Source organism: Dreissena polymorpha, chromosome 3 (assembly GCF_020536995.1).
Source record: "Dreissena polymorpha isolate Duluth1 chromosome 3, UMN_Dpol_1.0, whole genome shotgun sequence".
NCBI classification, from domain to species: domain Eukaryota; kingdom Metazoa; phylum Mollusca; class Bivalvia; order Myida; family Dreissenidae; genus Dreissena; species Dreissena polymorpha.
This window is the reverse complement of record NC_068357.1, coordinates 16,507,234-16,525,107: the sequence shown is the minus strand read 5'-3', so window position 1 is coordinate 16,525,107 and position 17,874 is coordinate 16,507,234. Positions and strand designations below refer to the sequence as shown.

Genomic DNA, 17,874 nt, shown 5'->3' with positions numbered 1-17,874 from the left:
GTCCCATTTTATTTCGTTTGATCTATTCCTTCTTCTTGTTTTCTGTGTTGTTGCTTGGAAACAGTATACTGTATATTGTAGTACATATGTATATTATATGCAGGTGCTCTTAATTGTGTGATCTCAGGTAGAGGTCCATTTAATTTTGTTTTGTTATTTTTTACTTTTTGCTTTCTTTATTGTTATAGTTTTTACAAAAATCTGTGATCAAAAGCTAGTCTGGTTATATTGTTATGAACGTTAAATAAACTATTTGACAGTTCGAGTTCGTTTTGAGACGATCCCTAGTCATAAAGTGCACCTTCTGTCACGCGATTCGCTATTGGAGAATATTAACCGGAAATGGAGAAAGGTTTCGATTTAGAAATAACATAAACACTCATTTATATTTAGAACCAAATTCAAAATCAAGGTAAGCGAAGCATAGAGATTAAAATTATATGTAATACGCCCTATATCCGAAATTAAAATCGATCGCCGTTTTAAAATATACATGGGTAGTTTCGATAGTGATTCGGAACTGACGACCTCACTGTACAATCCAGAAAGACTTTAACATTGGAAACATACTTATTGTCATTCGGAATTGTATTATTGTGTTGTTTATTCCCGTTTAACAGTTTTGGAGGTTTTTTTCCTAGAAATTGTCGGTGCATTGTCGTACCTTAGTGTACCGGTTACATTCCACAAGTTTTTTTTTCACAAAATGCCTGAATAGGGCAGTGTGTAGGTTCATTGTTTTGTTATTGTAGTTGTTTGTTTTTTATCTTTAACAACACCATGCACTGATAGCGTTATTAGCAGAGACATGCGGGAGTCTTCTTGAAACATACTGTACTGGCTAGTTTCAATTATGGGACACAACATCACTTCTCCAAGAGAATCGATGATGTTTAAATACATTTGAGTTATATTTGCAGTTTCATTTATTAACTGTTTTGTTTTCTGATAAGGATATGATATCCCAGACGTTAGTTCCTGTGCTGTCTTTTTCCCTCTAAACAAACCGACATATTACATCATGGACTTAGATCACTTTTCATTATTGTGTATAAAATACAAAATACCACACACAACTGAAATATTTGATATAACCACGGAGTGTATATTGATAGGAGATGAATCGAGTATTTGACCCTTACTGTAGTAAATTCAATCTTATGCAAAAACTATTCATCCGATTTTATTGGTTTATACGTTCTTGTTGCTTATTAATTCCTCTTTCAAAAAAATATAACTTTTAGTATATTCCCGTTGTTATTAATAAATTTATAGCGAGTTAAACACAAGAAATACACATTTTATGTTTTACCATCGCGCGTTTTAACGTGTTGTGGCTATCGATCTTATACAATTAGCGTACAGCGAAGCACCGAGGTTATACATTTTGATGTACCCACTCATGTATGTTGTTAAATTATAGTTTCATTTCTCGGTCGATTTTGACAAATTATATATCATTAGAAAGCTTACGTTACGTAGTAAACAGATATATAAATATATATTAAGTTTTTCTTCTGATTTCGACAGCCCGGCGAGTTATAACTTTAACTTTTGCAAATATCATACCGTTTTGGAGTTTTAGAATCTAGATTTACGGTTGACATGTTCGTACTTAATACCAATTTGTAGCGTTTATATTTGGAGTTCAGTTTTAAAAATTACATCTTACTTAGGAGAATAGAATTCTGTATACGATAGAAAAAAATTGTTTAAAAACGAAAGTAATTAAGGAATGAAGGCGGAAGAAAGTAGCGCGCGTTCCTAACACACTGAACTGATGCTACGGTCTTGGCGATTATGCTTTTTTTTAGAAACCGGCCATTGAATTTCCTTTGCCATATTATTATATTTTTTATGGAATAAATTGTAGTTTTTTGTTCACAAAACATATCAATAAAGCTATTTATAAATGAATCTTAATAAATTAACGATTTCAGCTCTTGTTTATAACACAGAAAGGGTGTTAAATTTATGATGAAACGGCGTATATAGCGGACCCTCTCGATATTATTCGGCTTTACCCGCATACTTGAAATAAAATGGGTGTAAAAAACATTCATCGTTTGCTGTTTATTATCAACGAGGTAATTGTGTATAATTATATGAAATGTTATTTACCTTAAATTATCAATTTATTAAAGATTCTTGAAAATCACGGTCGCGTAATTACGCGGGTCATGTCGTATTTTGACATCAGGGCATCATGTCCAACTATTCAAAATCAGATTTTTTTTCACTGGGACGATGACGGCTTAGATTTAGACAGGCAGACAGATAGTTTATTCAGACTTATACAGCAGTACATCGTCTTCAACTCAAATATATATAAAAAAATAGACGAATTGTTAGGTGATTACACATATAGCAGTGATGGTTCTGAGAATGTTTTCATGTTTCTTATCCGTGTAATCTAGAGTCCGTGGTTTGAGCATTTTTATCGCGGTGTTCAATAAAAGATATCTCAATAATCTTGTTTATAGGTTACATTACACTAAATCATTGTGTATCCCTCCGTGGTCCATTCGAAAGTAGTGCCTATTTCTAAAGAGTTCCTTTTCTCTTCTTGAATATAAGCCATTTAACAATGTGAGACATGTCTTTTGTGGTTATTTGTAATATCCTGTATGTGTCTGGAGTACTTTGATGCCTTGGATTGGAAGCTAACTTAAAAGATGAACTTTTGAGGGTGTGTTTTCTATTGTGTGGGGCTTTTGTCGAAATTAGGATTCCGAAACGCGTTTTTCTACGGTGGGTTCATTCGACAGCGATTTACTTTCTTAGAAGTTGCGAGACGGTATGTTTTTGATTGCAATTATTGGAAGATGAAGATCCATCTTTAAAATGATACCAGGTTCGGAAAAATTGATACGTCGGAAAGGCAAGAAAAATGCTGTGAAAGTTGTCAGTTTTATAATGGGACCCTATGGGAATCGGAATTAGTGTAATATAACCTTTAAAAAGCACATTTACTGCAATGTCAAGGTCACATGGATTCGTCTGCAAGCGAGACAAGTAGAAAATGAATTTTAATGAATGTTTTGATGATTTGGGTGCTAAAATAGATGAGAGATGTCAATATTTTGGTCCAAATGGATGTTTTAGGTGGTTTTGGACTGTTCCGGATGGGTGGGGGACCTGGTATGGACAAGTAAGGGTAACATTTCCAACAAATCTTAAATGTAAATATTATTATGTCCATAGATTGAAGTTTCAGGTGGAGAGCAAGATGAAAAATATGCCAAATTACATGCATGCAGCCCATTTATGCCATTTTTCTCTTTGTTTGTAGGCCTGACCGTTTGTCCTTGAGCCGTAGTTGGTTAACAATCCGCTAGCTGTCTTGCTCTGACTGGTGCACTGGACATGATTTCAATGTGAGTCATCATACTGATTGTTTAATTAACACATGAATTTCAGTTTGTTCGTTAAAGTACTAACTTAGCTGTGTATTTACAGTGGATGTAGTGGTGCGCAGCAGGTGGTAGACTAGGTATTTCCATAAATACACTATGTTTACAGAATTGCGGCCAGTGGAGCAACATAGCTGATGAGTTAATAGCACTAGTTCTTCAGACAAATAACTTTATTTTCAACCTATAAAGTATATTTAGCTGTATGTGGGGCCATTTAGCTGTAAGATCTGGCTTTTGTTCTGTTAAGCCCTTAGAGTAATGAATTTAAGAGTGAAGACCATAGCGCCTTTTCCTAGTCAAGTATCGGGCAGCTGTATGTCTTTTCAGAAATGCACATGTCTTCTTAAGCATGTCATTGTGTTTGCTTTTAATAAGATAGGCAATAAACTCATAACCTTTAGACAAATGAGCATCTGTAAATTCAGATTTCACTATTTCAGAGTCAGCCAGACCATGATTGAGCTTAAGGATTGTGCTGCGGATGCAGCCTGTGCAGTTCCGGGAGAAAGTCACTGTCTTGGGCAATGCGGTCTGGTATCAGGTAAGCACTATTGAAAGCCTCACACTTTTGGGGGGTCTGAAGCCTTGTGCTGTCAATGCGATCTGGTTCAAGTACAATCAGAATGCATTCTCAAAGCAGTACTTCATCAGATATGGTTATCTCAAGCTTACAGTTCGCGGGCAGATATGACTTCCATTTGTTCTTGCTAGCAGAATCCCTACAGGCCAAACTATGCGTTAAGCACTATTTTCCACAGCAACCCTTGCAGACAGAAAAACAATACTTAAAATTACTTCTGGCATTTAATTTCTAATTTCCTTTATATCTCTTTTGTATGTTTGTTTGCCCTTTTTAACTCTGACATGCCATCTTGCTCACATTGATGGAGCATACCTGTTTTTGTTTAGAGCCAAGTCCCCAGCTGCTCGAGTTTGCCGTGTCGATAATGAGAAAGCCATGGCATGATGTCTCCTCTATGTGTTTCCTTATCTCAGTGTTGAACATAATTGCCAGTTTCAGGGGCCTAAACATTTTATTTTATTAAAGGTCTGGATGATCCTTGCCTGACTGCGGGTTTGTGTACACCTCAATCCGACTCTGTGTCCTGAACAGAGGCCGCAGTGGTGCAGCGCTTGTGGACGATCCATCAACATCCTGAAAGGTCAACACTACACCAAGCTGGGAAAACTGATCCTGATAGTCATCCCCAGGTAGTGGAATGAATGTACACTGAACTACAGAGGAATCACACCCAAATGACTTTCCTGCCACGACATTAGTGTGGCCACTCGCGTAGGAATTCCTTAGCAAACGTGCTCTTTTGCATGGTGACTGTGGGCATTTTTGCAAAACTTACGCTTTCAACACTGGATTTTAAAGAGAATACTTAATAAAATGTCGCTAACAGGACTTATTTATATGAGAGAGACTATCTGGATGCGCATTAAGTGTCACTTTGTGTCGTAAGCTGTTGAAGGAGCGATTTGCGCCTTTTTAAGTGTTAATTTTGGGTAGCCGGCTTGTATCGGCTTGAAAGCTGCAAATTATGCCTCTCATCATAATAGCATTAATTTTTGTAATTGCAATGTGTATGTTTAGATTGTAAGTGAAGCTTTTAATAATAATTTTCTTAAAAAACATGATTTTATATGCTGTCAGTGAGTTTTTTATTGAAAAAAGTGCTTAAAATTTAAAAAAAGTCTCCTATTTCATCAAGAAAAGTATACTGATTCACAATCAATACATTTATTTGGGCCTTTTGCTGATATATTGGTGAATTTCGCATGCAATGATACCAGTTTTTGCCATAAAAGTTACGCGTAACAATAATTGGAGACACAAAATCAGCTGTCGTCACTTAGACTAAAAATCATGCATTCCGACTTGACTGCGGCCAATTTAGTCACCGCTTTAAATGGCCATTTTAAGGCCTTTACCCCCATCCGAATGCACTGAAATTGCATATTCATTGTGGAAATAGTTGAAATCTCATGTGGAGAAAGTTTGAAAAAGATGGGACAAAGTTGAGTTCCCTTAAAGGTTACATTACACTAAATCATTGTGTATCCCTCCGTGGTCCATTCGAAAGTAGTGCCTATTTCTAAAGAGTTCCTTTTCTCTTCTTGAATATAAGCCATTTAACAATGTGAGACATGTCTTTTGTGGTTATTTGTAATATCCTGTATGTGTCTGGAGTACTTTGATGCCTTGGATTGGAAGCTAACTTAAAAGATGAACTTTTGAGGGTGTGTTTTCTATTGTGTGGGGCTTTTGTCGAAATTAGGATTCCGAAACGCGTTTTTCTACGGTGGGTTCATTCGACAGCGATTTACTTTCTTAGAAGTTGCGAGACGGTATGTTTTTGATTGCAATTATTGGAAGATGACAGATCCATCTTTAAAATGATACCAGGTTCGGAAAAATTGATACGTCGGAAAGGCAAGAAAAATGCTGTGAAAGTTGTCAGTTTTATAATGGGACCCTATGGGAATCGGAATTAGTGTAATATAACCTTTAAAAAGCACATTTACTGCAATGTCAAGGTCACATGGATTCGTCTGCAAGCGAGACAAGTAGAAAATGAATTTTAATGAATGTTTTGATGATTTGGGTGCTAAAATAGATGAGAGATGTCAATATTTTGGTCCAAATGGATGTTTTAGGTGGTTTTGGACTGTTCCGGATGGGTGGGGGACCTGGTATGGACAAGTAAGGGTAACATTTCCAACAAATCTTAAATGTAAATATTATTATGTCCATAGATTGAAGTTTCAGGTGGAGAGCAAGATGAAAAATATGCCAAATTACATGCATGCAGCCCATTTATGCCATTTTTCTCTTTGTTTGTAGGCCTGACCGTTTGTCCTTGAGCCGTAGTTGGTTAACAATCCGCTAGCTGTCTTGCTCTGACTGGTGCACTGGACATGATTTCAATGTGAGTCATCATACTGATTGTTTAATTAACACATGAATTTCAGTTTGTTCGTTAAAGTACTAACTTAGCTGTGTATTTACAGTGGATGTAGTGGTGCGCAGCAGGTGGTAGACTAGGTATTTCCATAAATACACTATGTTTACAGAATTGCGGCCAGTGGAGCAACATAGCTGATGAGTTAATAGCACTAGTTCTTCAGACAAATAACTTTATTTTCAACCTATAAAGTATATTTAGCTGTATGTGGGGCCATTTAGCTGTAAGATCTGGCTTTTGTTCTGTTAAGCCCTTAGAGTAATGAATTTAAGAGTGAAGACCATAGCGCCTTTTCCTAGTCAAGTATCGGGCAGCTGTATGTCTTTTCAGAAATGCACATGTCTTCTTAAGCATGTCATTGTGTTTGCTTTTAATAAGATAGGCAATAAACTCATAACCTTTAGACAAATGAGCATCTGTAAATTCAGATTTCACTATTTCAGAGTCAGCCAGACCATGATTGAGCTTAAGGATTGTGCTGCGGATGCAGCCTGTGCAGTTCCGGGAGAAAGTCACTGTCTTGGGCAATGCGGTCTGGTATCAGGTAAGCACTATTGAAAGCCTCACACTTTTGGGGGGTCTGAAGCCTTGTGCTGTCAATGCGATCTGGTTCAAGTACAATCAGAATGCATTCTCAAAGCAGTACTTCATCAGATATGGTTATCTCAAGCTTACAGTTCGCGGGCAGATATGACTTCCATTTGTTCTTGCTAGCAGAATCCCTACAGGCCAAACTATGCGTTAAGCACTATTTTCCACAGCAACCCTTGCAGACAGAAAAACAATACTTAAAATTACTTCTGGCATTTAATTTCTAATTTCCTTTATATCTCTTTTGTATGTTTGTTTGCCCTTTTTAACTCTGACATGCCATCTTGCTCACATTGATGGAGCATACCTGTTTTTGTTTAGAGCCAAGTCCCCAGCTGCTCGAGTTTGCCGTGTCGATAATGAGAAAGCCATGGCATGATGTCTCCTCTATGTGTTTCCTTATCTCAGTGTTGAACATAATTGCCAGTTTCAGGGGCCTAAACATTTTATTTTATTAAAGGTCTGGATGATCCTTGCCTGACTGCGGGTTTGTGTACACCTCAATCCGACTCTGTGTCCTGAACAGAGGCCGCAGTGGTGCAGCGCTTGTGGACGATCCATCAACATCCTGAAAGGTCAACACTACACCAAGCTGGGAAAACTGATCCTGATAGTCATCCCCAGGTAGTGGAATGAATGTACACTGAACTACAGAGGAATCACACCCAAATGACTTTCCTGCCACGACATTAGTGTGGCCACTCGCGTAGGAATTCCTTAGCAAACGTGCTCTTTTGCATGGTGACTGTGGGCATTTTTGCAAAACTTACGCTTTCAACACTGGATTTTAAAGAGAATACTTAATAAAATGTCGCTAACAGGACTTATTTATATGAGAGAGACTATCTGGATGCGCATTAAGTGTCACTTTGTGTCGTAAGCTGTTGAAGGAGCGATTTGCGCCTTTTTAAGTGTTAATTTTGGGTAGCCGGCTTGTATCGGCTTGAAAGCTGCAAATTATGCCTCTCATCATAATAGCATTAATTTTTGTAATTGCAATGTGTATGTTTAGATTGTAAGTGAAGCTTTTAATAATAATTTTCTTAAAAAACATGATTTTATATGCTGTCAGTGAGTTTTTTATTGAAAAAAGTGCTTAAAATTTAAAAAAAGTCTCCTATTTCATCAAGAAAAGTATACTGATTCACAATCAATACATTTATTTGGGCCTTTTGCTGATATATTGGTGAATTTCGCATGCAATGATACCAGTTTTTGCCATAAAAGTTACGCGTAACAATAATTGGAGACACAAAATCAGCTGTCGTCACTTAGACTAAAAATCATGCATTCCGACTTGACTGCGGCCAATTTAGTCACCGCTTTAAATGGCCATTTTAAGGCCTTTACCCCCATCCGAATGCACTGAAATTGCATATTCATTGTGGAAATAGTTGAAATCTCATGTGGAGAAAGTTTGAAAAAGATGGGACAAAGTTGAGTTCCCTTAAAGGTTACATTACACTAAATCATTGTGTATCCCTCCGTGGTCCATTCGAAAGTAGTGCCTATTTCTAAAGAGTTCCTTTTCTCTTCTTGAATATAAGCCATTTAACAATGTGAGACATGTCTTTTGTGGTTATTTGTAATATCCTGTATGTGTCTGGAGTACTTTGATGCCTTGGATTGGAAGCTAACTTAAAAGATGAACTTTTGAGGGTGTGTTTTCTATTGTGTGGGGCTTTTGTCGAAATTAGGATTCCGAAACGCGTTTTTCTACGGTGGGTTCATTCGACAGCGATTTACTTTCTTAGAAGTTGCGAGACGGTATGTTTTTGATTGCAATTATTGGAAGATGACAGATCCATCTTTAAAATGATACCAGGTTCGGAAAAATTGATACGTCGGAAAGGCAAGAAAAATGCTGTGAAAGTTGTCAGTTTTATAATGGGACCCTATGGGAATCGGAATTAGTGTAATATAACCTTTAAAAAGCACATTTACTGCAATGTCAAGGTCACATGGATTCGTCTGCAAGCGAGACAAGTAGAAAATGAATTTTAATGAATGTTTTGATGATTTGGGTGCTAAAATAGATGAGAGATGTCAATATTTTGGTCCAAATGGATGTTTTAGGTGGTTTTGGACTGTTCCGGATGGGTGGGGGACCTGGTATGGACAAGTAAGGGTAACATTTCCAACAAATCTTAAATGTAAATATTATTATGTCCATAGATTGAAGTTTCAGGTGGAGAGCAAGATGAAAAATATGCCAAATTACATGCATGCAGCCCATTTATGCCATTTTTCTCTTTGTTTGTAGGCCTGACCGTTTGTCCTTGAGCCGTAGTTGGTTAACAATCCGCTAGCTGTCTTGCTCTGACTGGTGCACTGGACATGATTTCAATGTGAGTCATCATACTGATTGTTTAATTAACACATGAATTTCAGTTTGTTCGTTAAAGTACTAACTTAGCTGTGTATTTACAGTGGATGTAGTGGTGCGCAGCAGGTGGTAGACTAGGTATTTCCATAAATACACTATGTTTACAGAATTGCGGCCAGTGGAGCAACATAGCTGATGAGTTAATAGCACTAGTTCTTCAGACAAATAACTTTATTTTCAACCTATAAAGTATATTTAGCTGTATGTGGGGCCATTTAGCTGTAAGATCTGGCTTTTGTTCTGTTAAGCCCTTAGAGTAATGAATTTAAGAGTGAAGACCATAGCGCCTTTTCCTAGTCAAGTATCGGGCAGCTGTATGTCTTTTCAGAAATGCACATGTCTTCTTAAGCATGTCATTGTGTTTGCTTTTAATAAGATAGGCAATAAACTCATAACCTTTAGACAAATGAGCATCTGTAAATTCAGATTTCACTATTTCAGAGTCAGCCAGACCATGATTGAGCTTAAGGATTGTGCTGCGGATGCAGCCTGTGCAGTTCCGGGAGAAAGTCACTGTCTTGGGCAATGCGGTCTGGTATCAGGTAAGCACTATTGAAAGCCTCACACTTTTGGGGGGTCTGAAGCCTTGTGCTGTCAATGCGATCTGGTTCAAGTACAATCAGAATGCATTCTCAAAGCAGTACTTCATCAGATATGGTTATCTCAAGCTTACAGTTCGCGGGCAGATATGACTTCCATTTGTTCTTGCTAGCAGAATCCCTACAGGCCAAACTATGCGTTAAGCACTATTTTCCACAGCAACCCTTGCAGACAGAAAAACAATACTTAAAATTACTTCTGGCATTTAATTTCTAATTTCCTTTATATCTCTTTTGTATGTTTGTTTGCCCTTTTTAACTCTGACATGCCATCTTGCTCACATTGATGGAGCATACCTGTTTTTGTTTAGAGCCAAGTCCCCAGCTGCTCGAGTTTGCCGTGTCGATAATGAGAAAGCCATGGCATGATGTCTCCTCTATGTGTTTCCTTATCTCAGTGTTGAACATAATTGCCAGTTTCAGGGGCCTAAACATTTTATTTTATTAAAGGTCTGGATGATCCTTGCCTGACTGCGGGTTTGTGTACACCTCAATCCGACTCTGTGTCCTGAACAGAGGCCGCAGTGGTGCAGCGCTTGTGGACGATCCATCAACATCCTGAAAGGTCAACACTACACCAAGCTGGGAAAACTGATCCTGATAGTCATCCCCAGGTAGTGGAATGAATGTACACTGAACTACAGAGGAATCACACCCAAATGACTTTCCTGCCACGACATTAGTGTGGCCACTCGCGTAGGAATTCCTTAGCAAACGTGCTCTTTTGCATGGTGACTGTGGGCATTTTTGCAAAACTTACGCTTTCAACACTGGATTTTAAAGAGAATACTTAATAAAATGTCGCTAACAGGACTTATTTATATGAGAGAGACTATCTGGATGCGCATTAAGTGTCACTTTGTGTCGTAAGCTGTTGAAGGAGCGATTTGCGCCTTTTTAAGTGTTAATTTTGGGTAGCCGGCTTGTATCGGCTTGAAAGCTGCAAATTATGCCTCTCATCATAATAGCATTAATTTTTGTAATTGCAATGTGTATGTTTAGATTGTAAGTGAAGCTTTTAATAATAATTTTCTTAAAAAACATGATTTTATATGCTGTCAGTGAGTTTTTTATTGAAAAAAGTGCTTAAAATTTAAAAAAAGTCTCCTATTTCATCAAGAAAAGTATACTGATTCACAATCAATACATTTATTTGGGCCTTTTGCTGATATATTGGTGAATTTCGCATGCAATGATACCAGTTTTTGCCATAAAAGTTACGCGTAACAATAATTGGAGACACAAAATCAGCTGTCGTCACTTAGACTAAAAATCATGCATTCCGACTTGACTGCGGCCAATTTAGTCACCGCTTTAAATGGCCATTTTAAGGCCTTTACCCCCATCCGAATGCACTGAAATTGCATATTCATTGTGGAAATAGTTGAAATCTCATGTGGAGAAAGTTTGAAAAAGATGGGACAAAGTTGAGTTCCCTTAAAGGTTACATTACACTAAATCATTGTGTATCCCTCCGTGGTCCATTCGAAAGTAGTGCCTATTTCTAAAGAGTTCCTTTTCTCTTCTTGAATATAAGCCATTTAACAATGTGAGACATGTCTTTTGTGGTTATTTGTAATATCCTGTATGTGTCTGGAGTACTTTGATGCCTTGGATTGGAAGCTAACTTAAAAGATGAACTTTTGAGGGTGTGTTTTCTATTGTGTGGGGCTTTTGTCGAAATTAGGATTCCGAAACGCGTTTTTCTACGGTGGGTTCATTCGACAGCGATTTACTTTCTTAGAAGTTGCGAGACGGTATGTTTTTGATTGCAATTATTGGAAGATGACAGATCCATCTTTAAAATGATACCAGGTTCGGAAAAATTGATACGTCGGAAAGGCAAGAAAAATGCTGTGAAAGTTGTCAGTTTTATAATGGGACCCTATGGGAATCGGAATTAGTGTAATATAACCTTTAAAAAGCACATTTACTGCAATGTCAAGGTCACATGGATTCGTCTGCAAGCGAGACAAGTAGAAAATGAATTTTAATGAATGTTTTGATGATTTGGGTGCTAAAATAGATGAGAGATGTCAATATTTTGGTCCAAATGGATGTTTTAGGTGGTTTTGGACTGTTCCGGATGGGTGGGGGACCTGGTATGGACAAGTAAGGGTAACATTTCCAACAAATCTTAAATGTAAATATTATTATGTCCATAGATTGAAGTTTCAGGTGGAGAGCAAGATGAAAAATATGCCAAATTACATGCATGCAGCCCATTTATGCCATTTTTCTCTTTGTTTGTAGGCCTGACCGTTTGTCCTTGAGCCGTAGTTGGTTAACAATCCGCTAGCTGTCTTGCTCTGACTGGTGCACTGGACATGATTTCAATGTGAGTCATCATACTGATTGTTTAATTAACACATGAATTTCAGTTTGTTCGTTAAAGTACTAACTTAGCTGTGTATTTACAGTGGATGTAGTGGTGCGCAGCAGGTGGTAGACTAGGTATTTCCATAAATACACTATGTTTACAGAATTGCGGCCAGTGGAGCAACATAGCTGATGAGTTAATAGCACTAGTTCTTCAGACAAATAACTTTATTTTCAACCTATAAAGTATATTTAGCTGTATGTGGGGCCATTTAGCTGTAAGATCTGGCTTTTGTTCTGTTAAGCCCTTAGAGTAATGAATTTAAGAGTGAAGACCATAGCGCCTTTTCCTAGTCAAGTATCGGGCAGCTGTATGTCTTTTCAGAAATGCACATGTCTTCTTAAGCATGTCATTGTGTTTGCTTTTAATAAGATAGGCAATAAACTCATAACCTTTAGACAAATGAGCATCTGTAAATTCAGATTTCACTATTTCAGAGTCAGCCAGACCATGATTGAGCTTAAGGATTGTGCTGCGGATGCAGCCTGTGCAGTTCCGGGAGAAAGTCACTGTCTTGGGCAATGCGGTCTGGTATCAGGTAAGCACTATTGAAAGCCTCACACTTTTGGGGGGTCTGAAGCCTTGTGCTGTCAATGCGATCTGGTTCAAGTACAATCAGAATGCATTCTCAAAGCAGTACTTCATCAGATATGGTTATCTCAAGCTTACAGTTCGCGGGCAGATATGACTTCCATTTGTTCTTGCTAGCAGAATCCCTACAGGCCAAACTATGCGTTAAGCACTATTTTCCACAGCAACCCTTGCAGACAGAAAAACAATACTTAAAATTACTTCTGGCATTTAATTTCTAATTTCCTTATATCTCTTTTGTATGTTTGTTTGCCCTTTTTAACTCTGACATGCCATCTTGCTCACATTGATGGAGCATACCTGTTTTTGTTTAGAGCCAAGTCCCCAGCTGCTCGAGTTTGCCGTGTCGATAATGAGAAAGCCATGGCATGATGTCTCCTCTATGTGTTTCCTTATCTCAGTGTTGAACATAATTGCCAGTTTCAGGGGCCTAAACATTTTATTTTATTAAAGGTCTGGATGATCCTTGCCTGACTGCGGGTTTGTGTACACCTCAATCCGACTCTGTGTCCTGAACAGAGGCCGCAGTGGTGCAGCGCTTGTGGACGATCCATCAACATCCTGAAAGGTCAACACTACACCAAGCTGGGAAAACTGATCCTGATAGTCATCCCCAGGTAGTGGAATGAATGTACACTGAACTACAGAGGAATCACACCCAAATGACTTTCCTGCCACGACATTAGTGTGGCCACTCGCGTAGGAATTCCTTAGCAAACGTGCTCTTTTGCATGGTGACTGTGGGCATTTTTGCAAAACTTACGCTTTCACACACTGGATTTTAAAGAGAATACTTAATAAAATGTCGCTAACAGGACTTATTTATATGAGAGAGACTATCTGGATGCGCATTAAGTGTCACTTTGTGTCGTAAGCTGTTGAAGGAGCGATTTGCGCCTTTTTAAGTGTTAATTTTGGGTAGCCGGCTTGTATCGGCTTGAAAGCTACAAATTATGCCTCTCATCATAATAGCATTAATTTTTGTAATTGCAATGTGTATGTTTAGATTGTAAGTGAAGCTTTTAATAATAATTTTCTTAAAAAACATGATTTTATATGCTGTCAGTGAGTTTTTTATTGAAAAAAGTGCTTAAAATTTAAAAAAAGTCTCCTATTTCATCAAGAAAAGTATACTGATTCACAATCAATACATTTATTTGGGCCTTTTGCTGATATATTGGTGAATTTCGCATGCAATGATACCAGTTTTTGCCATAAAAGTTACGCGTAACAATAATTGGAGACACAAAATCAGCTGTCGTCACTTAGACTAAAAATCATGCATTCCGACTTTGACTGCGGCCAATTTAGTCACCGCTTTTAAATGGCCATTTTAAGGCCTTTACCCCCCATCCGAATGCACTGAAATTGCATATTCATTGTGGAAATAGTTGAAATCTCATGTGGAGAAAGTTTGAAAAAGATGGGACAAAGTTGAGTTCCCTTAAAGGTTACATTACACTAAATCATTGTGTATCCCTCCGTGGTCCATTCGAAAGTAGTGCCTATTTCTAAAGAGTTCCTTTTCTCTTCTTGAATATAAGCCATTTAACAATGTGAGACATGTCTTTGTGGTTATTTGTAATATCCTGTATGTGTCTGGAGTACTTTGATGCCTTGGATTGGAAGCTAACTTAAAAGATGAAACTTTTGAGGGTGTGTTTTCTATTGTGTGGGGGCTTTTGTCGAAAATTAGGATTCCGAAACGCGTTTTCTACGGTGGGTTCATTCGACAGCGATTTTACTTTCTTAGAAGTTGCGAGACGGTATGTTTTTTGATTGCAATTATTGGAAGATGACAGATCCATCTTTAAAATGATACCAGGTTCGGAAAAATTGATACGTCGGAAAGGCAAGAAAAATGCTGTGAAAGTTGTCAGTTTTATAATGGGACCCTATGGGAATCGGAATTAGTGTAATATAACCTTAAAAAGCACATTACTGCAATGTCAAGGGTCACATGGATTCGTCTGCAAGCGAGGACAAGTAGAAAATGAATTTTAATGAATGTTTTGATGATTTGGGTGCTAAAATAGATGAGAGATGTCAATATTTTGGTCCAAATGGATGTTTTAGGTGTTTTGGACTGTTCCGGATGGGTGGGGGACCTGGTATGGACAAGTAAGGGTAACATTTCCAACAAATCTTAAATGTAAATATATTATTGTCCCATAGATTGAAGTTTCAGGTGGAGAGCAAGATGAAAAATATGCCAAATTACATGCATGCACGCCCATTTATGGCCATTTTTCTCTTTGTTTGTAGGCCTGACCGTTTGGTCCTTGAGCCGTAGTTGGTAACAATCCGCCTAGCTGTCTTGCTCTGACTGGTTGCACTGGACATGATTTCAATGTGAGTCATCATACTGATTGTTTAATTAACACAATGAATTTCAGTTTGTTCGTTAAAGTACTAAACTTAGCTGTGTATTTACAGTGGATGTAGTGGTGCGCAGCAGGTGGTAGGACTAGGTATTTCCATAAATACACTATGTTTAACAGAACTTGCGGCCAGTTGGAGCAACATAGCTGAATCGAGTTAATAGCATAGTTCTTCAGACAAATAACTTATTTTCCAACCTATAACGTCATATTTAAGCTGTATGTGTGGGCCATTTAGCTGTTAAGATCTGGCTTTTGTTCTGTTAAGCCCTTAGAGTAATGAATTCAGAGTGAAGACCATAGCGCCTTTTCCTAGTCAAGTATCGGGCAGCCAGCTGTATGTCTTTTCAGAAATGCACATGTCTTCTTAAGCATGTCATTGTGTTTGCTTTTAATAAGATAGGCAATAAACTCATAACCTTTAGACAAATGAGCATCTGTAAATTCAGATTTCACTATTTCAGAGTCAGCCAGACCATGATTGAGCTTAAGGATTGTGCTGCGGATGCAGCCTGTGCAGTTCCGGGAGAGAAAGTCAAGTCTGTCTGGGCAATGCGGTCTGGTATCAGGTAAGCACTATTGAAAGCCTCACACTTTTGGGGGGTCTGAAGCCTTGTGCTGTCAATGCGATCTGGTTCAAGTACAATCAGAATGCATTTCAAAGCAGTACTTCATCAGATATGGTTATCTCAAGCTTACAGTTCGCGGGCAGATATGACTTCGATTTGTTCTTGCTAGCAGAATCCCTACAGGCCAAACTATGCGTTAAGCACTATTTTCCACAGCAACCCTTGCAGACAGAAAAAAAATACTTAAAATTACTTCTGGCATTTAATTTCTAATTTCTTTATATCTCTTTGTATGTTTGTTTGCCCTTTTTAACTCTGACATGCCATCTTGCTCACATTGATGGAGCATACCTGTTTGTTTTAGAGCCAAGTCCCCAGCTGCTCGAGTTTGCCGTGTCGATAATGAGAAAGCCATGGCATGATGTCTCCTCTATGTGTTTCCTTATCTCAGTGTTGAACATAATTGCCAGTTTCAGGGGCCTAAACATTTTATTTTATTAAGGTCTGGATGATCCTGCCTGACTGCGGGTTTGTGTACACCTCAATCCGACTCTGTGTCCTGAACAGAGCCGCAGTGGTGCAGCGCTTGTGGACGATCCATCAACATCCTGAAAGGTCAACACTACACCAAGCTGGGAAAATTGATCTGATAGTCATCCCCAGGTAGTGGAATGAATGTAACTGAACTACAGAGGAATCACACCCAAATGACTTTCCTGCCACGACATTAGTGTGGCCACTCGCGTAGGAATTCCTTAGCAACGTGCTCTTTTGCATGGTGACTGTGGGCATTTTGCAAAACTTACGCTTTCAACACTGGATTTTAAAGAGAATACTTAATAAAATGTCGCTAACAGGACTTATTTATATGAGAGAGACTATCTGGATGCGCATTAAGTGTCACTTTGTGTCGTAAGCTGTTGAAAGGAGCGATTTGCGCCTTTTTAAGTGTTAATTTTGGGTAGCCGGCTTTGTATCGGCTGAAAGCTGCAAATTATGCCTCTCATCATAATAGCATTAATTTTTGTATTGCAATGTGTATGTTTAGATGTAAGTGAAGCTTTTAATAATAATTTCTTAAAAAACATGATTTTATATGCTGTCAGTGAGTTTTTTATTGAAAAAAGTGCTTAAAATTAAAAAAAAAGTCTCCTATTTCATCAAGAAAAAGTATACTGATTCAAATCAAAATACATTTATTTGGGCCTTTTGCTGATATATTGGGGAATTTCGCATGCAATGATACCAGTTTTGCCAAAAGTTACGCGTAACAATAATTGGAGACACAAAATCAGCTGTCGTCACTTAGACTAAAAATCATGCATTCCGACTTGACTGCGGCCAATTTAGTCACCGCTTAAATGGCCATTTAAGCCTTTACCCCATCCGAATGCACTGAAATTGCATATTCTGTGGAAATAGTTTGAAAATTATGTGGAGAAAGTTTGAAAAAGATGGGACAAAGTTGAGTTCCCTTAAAGGTTACATTACACTAAATCATTGTGTATCCTCCGTGGTCCATTCGAAAAGTAGTGCTATTTCTAAAGAGTTCCTTTTCTCTTCTTGAATATAAGCCATTAAACAATGTGAGACATGTCTTTTGTGGTTTTTTGTAACTCCTGTATGTGTCTGGATAAGATTGATGCCTGGATTGGAAGCGAAATTAAAAGATGAAAATTTGAGGGGTGTGTTTTCTATGTGTGGGGCTTTTGTCGAAATTAGGATTCCGAAACACGTTTTTTACGGGGGTTCATTCGACAGCGATTTAATTTCTTAGAAGTGCGAGACGGTATGTTTTGATTGCAATTATTGGAAGATGACAGATCCATCTTTAAAAGGATACCAGGTTCGGAAAAATTGATACGTCGGAAAGCAAGGCAAGAAAAGCTGTGAAAGTGTGTCAGTTTATAAGGGACCCTATGGGATCGGAGATTAGTCGTATAAACATTTTAAAAAGCACATTTACTGCAAGTCAAGGTCACATGGATT

At 38.0% G+C, this 17,874-nt stretch overlaps 1 long non-coding RNA gene across 4 annotated transcripts; it reads left to right on the top strand.

The window, feature by feature from the left end:
• The first annotated feature begins 2,860 nt into the window (after positions 1-2,860).
• LOC127873798 (uncharacterized) lies at positions 2,861-15,797 on the top strand. 4 transcript variants are annotated; one of them, XR_008046391.1, is made up of 14 exons: positions 2,861-3,151; positions 3,293-3,377; positions 3,857-3,957; positions 4,465-4,628; positions 6,268-6,352; positions 6,832-6,932; positions 7,440-7,603; positions 9,243-9,327; positions 9,807-9,907; positions 10,415-10,578; positions 12,218-12,302; positions 12,782-12,882; positions 13,389-13,552; positions 15,781-15,797. It is a non-coding gene; the product is annotated as an uncharacterized LOC127873798 (long non-coding RNA). The 4 variants fall into 4 exon arrangements; XR_008046390.1 differs by lacking the exon at positions 15,781-15,797 and adding an exon at positions 15,201-15,214; XR_008046388.1 differs by lacking the exon at positions 15,781-15,797 and having other exon boundaries at positions 2,862-3,151; positions 13,389-13,692.
• The last annotated feature ends 2,077 nt before the right edge of the window (positions 15,798-17,874 follow it).